Here is a 4,738-nt window from a genome sequence, read left to right on the forward strand (position 1 = left end):
ACAAATAGACAAAAATCGACAGAAGGGGCTGCATATGTCTTTGAATGTGACTATTTGTCCTTCTTAATTAACGGTGATATCATAATCTGTCATCTAGACCTTAGCGTCAACAGACATTCGGGTATTATCATCACGGTAGCTCCAGCTGTAAACAGATACAGCCGGGATGGCTTAGTACGTCTCTTGTTTAAATCCATAAAACGGAAAAAAGTGAATTTGTTAACACAATGGAATTCAAATACGAGACACCTAAATCTGATGTTACAATATTACACCTAGCTTTCAAATAGAATCTGCAATACTAAATTCCGCATGAAGCCCGCGTAGCTCAGTCGGTAGAGCATCAGACTTTTAATCTGAGGGTCTAGGGTTCGAGTCCCTACGTGGGCGGATTTTTTTTTTTCATTACAAATTTGAAAATACTTACTTTTGAAACATAGCTTCACCAAGTCAATCATTATATTTTTTTTTAATTCAAAGAATTGACATCGTTTCATTAATTTGATATGAAATATAAACTCGTCGTTTAAAATGCCGATTCTTTCCCACCGTTTTAACTCGGAATATAAATGTGTTGTGGTAGAAAATTAAGTACACTTCTTATTTCACTATTCTGCCAGAAAGGAATATTTCCAAGAATGCATTCATAATCACAATGATGTTACCTTAGATACTAATTATTTGACCTCAATATTACCTCTTGCTTATTCATTAAACAGTCTCTAGAACTGAGGAGAGTGGGCTTGCTGACAGTATAGGGTATGGACTTTAACAGTGTTTAAATAAAATGTTCTATTGGAAGCTATGCTAATAGTATACGGAGCGATACGGACAGTAGTACGATGATACTGGAACAGTAAACGTTTGTATACGGAGCGATACGGACAGTAGTACGATGATACTGGAGCAGTTAACGTTTGTATACGGAGCGATACGGACAGTAGTACGATGATACTGGAGCAGTTAACGTTTGTATACGGAGCGATACGGACAGTAGTACGATGATACTGGAACAGTTAACGTTTGTATACGGAGCGATACGGACAGTAGTACGATGATACTGGAACAGTTAACGTTTGTATACGGAGCGATACGGACAGTAGTACGATGATACTGGAACAGTTAACGTTTGTATACGGAGCGATACGGACAGTAGTACGATGATACTGGAACAGTTAACGTTTGTATACGGAGCGATACGGACAGTAGTACGATGATAATACTACTGATTTAAATGGACAAGCACAGGATTCTACTGCGTACCAGCTGACGACAGTAAAAGTAATTTGTTATCAAAATTGAACTGGCAAATACAAATTTATTAATGGCACGTGGTATACTTTTAATTTTCTCATACTGAAGATTACGCAAAAGTTAGATATTTCACTTTTTTGGTCAGATATGTGATTTTCAGTATTTTCTTGATCTCAAGGGGGACGAGAGAAAAATAATTCCCCAAAACAGATTGTTTCTACTTGATCTACGGTACTGCTTGCCTCTTCTTGTAATCAAATGTAGCATTAATCCATGGTGACAAAGAGAAACGTTTACCGCCAATTAAACAGCAAACTAACCCCGAACTGTCCGTACAACACAATTCAGAAAGTGACAAAAGATGTTCGACGAAAATAAAAGTGTTGACCGTTTAAGTTATAGATTATAGAATGTTAACATTTCCTCATAGGAAATCTCTTTATCCTCTCTCTTATATACGTCAACTGGTTTCCACCCAAAGGACTGAAAATAGTTGTCATGATTTTAAATCAGAGAACAGGAGGTCTCTAAATACATGCTAATACCGCTATTAAAATGCGTAAGGAATATGTTTGAAAATATCATCTACAGTCATGAATTGTTATTTGCCTTCAAGTTACAATAACATTATTGATTGAATTGAATTGAATATATTTATCTCTGTTTTTGATGATAATGTCATTTTATTTCCTGGGATCTAAGGAAAATCATATCTAGAGATACAATGTACGATAGATAATTCGGCTTTAAGCGTAACAAACCTAAGGGCGGAAGTAGCTACTTTTGGAATCAAACTCCTACTAGTTTTATCACTAATATATCACTGCAAACCATTTGAGATAAGATACAAGTACTACAATAACACGGACACTTGTCTTGTTTATAATCATCTGTATACAAACTTAAACCAACACTGAGAGCAGGAAGCTGCTAGAGTAAAGGAGAACAATATTTTATTTTGCGTGATTAAATTGTTTTATGAGTCGCAATTGATTGTATCTGGTGACCGCCATAACTTATCTGATTAATTCGACTTATTGCCTGACGTTGGCAAACTTATTTTAATCACTCAAGATGATATTTCTCAAGCAGCACTTACGGGCTACCGTACACTTAATTACTCGGGGACGTCACGTGTAGTTTTTGTTGCAGTTTTTGCATTGCTTTACGGCCAATCGATATTTAAAGTCATTTTGGGCCAAAACAACATGAAGATTTATCTCCGCTAATAAATGTACTCTAACAACCTATTGATAATTTAGTACACCTCATGATAAACCTTGTATGCAAAGGCTCATTGTCATTAAAATCCCACTTGAGGCCATCAATCAGCATAAAATGCCTGGCAACCAATATTCATTTAGTACTGTGTGAGAGACTGTTCCTTGCCGTTCTGAGTGGAAGTTGTAGGTAGGGCCAAAAGGTACCATTGTTAAAATAAAAGCCATACGTAGATATTTTTAATTCAAGTTCATAATTTTCGCTTTAAAAACATTAATTTTAGCATTCTTCAGTAAAAACCTTGTTTAAAAAGATGTCTCAATTGATAACGTTTACCTGAATTAGTTGTAATATGGGGCTAACAGGGTTAACCCTCTTCGTTGGAAACTCGATAGCTCGACCCTTTCAGATAGTTGCAATATTGTACGGAGCTTGACCCTTACGATGTAGCATCATCATCGATACTGAATGGAGCTTGACCCTTACGATGTAGCATCATCATGGATACTGAATGGAGCTTGACCCTTGCAATGTAGCATCATCATGGAAACTGAATGGAGCTTGACCCTTACGGTGTAACATCATCATGGATACTGAATGAAGCTTGACCCTTACGATGTAGCATCATCATGGATACTGAATGGAGCTTGACCCTTACGATGTAGCATCATCATGGATACTGAATGGAGCTTGACCCTTCCTACGTGGTGTCGATGCAGAAAGGGGCTACGCGCATACAGTGAAGCTCGAGAGTTATGCACAATAACACTTACACTGGAGCCTCGATAGCTTTTTGCAGAATGACCCTTACACTGGAGCCTCGATATTTATTGGAGAATGACCCTTACACTGGAGCCTTGATATTTATTGGAGAATGACCCTTACACTGGAGCCTCGACATTTATTGGAGAATTACCCTTGCACTGGAGCCTCGATATTTATTGGAGAATGACCCTTACACTGGAGCCTCGATATTTATTGGAGATTGAGCCACTCACTAGTACCGGAGGCTCGAAATTTAATGGAGCTGGATCCTTACTCTGGAGGCTCGACATTCAATTGAGAATTGACCATACGCTGACGTGTGGTCCGGACAACCCGTTTGTGGTAGCTACATGACACGTCTCTATACAACTGAACATTGGAATAGTTGGTCAGTTGTAATGGTCAATCAATACAGTTATATTGTGTAGTGACCAGTGTTTTACGACAATGCGACATGGGTCACTGTCCGCACACTTTAGCACATTAGGGTACATGTTGATGGCTGTAGAGACGGATGACCTATTCGCTTTATGATACATTAATATGATACTGTGGTCCACTAATGATCATACTTAATAGAGGACATTTTATCATTTGTATAAATTTACTCGTACTTTTAGATTTACAGAAATAAGGAAACTTACATGTAGATATAACAATAACGTCAATACTCATCCATTTTGTTTATTTGTGATTTCGTATCATATTTAATGGCAAACACGAGGTAAAAGTGCACGTGCTAGTTCGCTTATTTTCATTCATAACAGATTCTGATTTACCAGGTGTTGTTAACGCTCGCTTCGTTATTCAAGGAAATATTCTATTTAAAGAATACATCTTTTGCGTGCTAATCATAGCTATATTTTAAAACTGGAAATACATGATCACGTGAATCTTGAAAGAAAATTATGTACGTTTGTATATTTTAGATAATTGTTTTCTGTGAACGAAATAGGTTTTTTAGTTTATCCATTTAGCATGAACTAAACGCCAGTTGTCAGGTATTTGAGTAAAAAGACCTGCTTCTACATCATTAAGTCTGTTGGAGGGTTAAGTAAATGTTTGTCGGAATTTGTACAAGACCTGGAATATATTCTCCCGTCCAACTCTCGCCCATTTCTCGCGATTAACGTTTATACGTTTTGCTCATAGTGCACAGTACCTGAGTAGCATACTCATTGAAGCAATCCTTAACTGACGATTTTGCCGAAAGAGAAGGTATTAATCGATCTAGTACAACTATTGCACCTTGGTGAATTTACATCTAAAATGGGGAAAAGGAAAATCTATAAAAATAAACAGAAAAAAGGAGTGAAAACAGTGTTAATTTGCAATATTTATTAGAACAATCTGTAAGTGCCATCAGTTAATTTAGTGGGAAATGAGCACGACCATTATAAGGGTACATTGGTTGAAAGCGGAAAATATTCCGGATATTCAGTGCATCAAAGGATTTTTTTGTTCTTATCTTTCATCATAAGAAGGAATGGGTAGCATA

At 36.9% G+C, this 4,738-nt stretch overlaps 1 non-coding gene across 1 annotated transcript; it reads left to right on the forward strand.

The window, feature by feature from the left end:
- Positions 1-317: 317 nt before the first annotated feature.
- Positions 318-390, forward strand: Trnak-uuu. Its single transcript has one exon. It is a non-coding gene; the product is annotated as a tRNA-Lys (tRNA).
- Positions 391-4,738: the final 4,348 nt, after the last annotated feature.

This window comes from Mizuhopecten yessoensis, unplaced genomic scaffold (genome assembly GCF_002113885.1).
Source record: "Mizuhopecten yessoensis strain PY_sf001 unplaced genomic scaffold, ASM211388v2 scaffold4977, whole genome shotgun sequence".
In the NCBI taxonomy this organism is placed as follows: domain Eukaryota; kingdom Metazoa; phylum Mollusca; class Bivalvia; order Pectinida; family Pectinidae; genus Mizuhopecten; species Mizuhopecten yessoensis.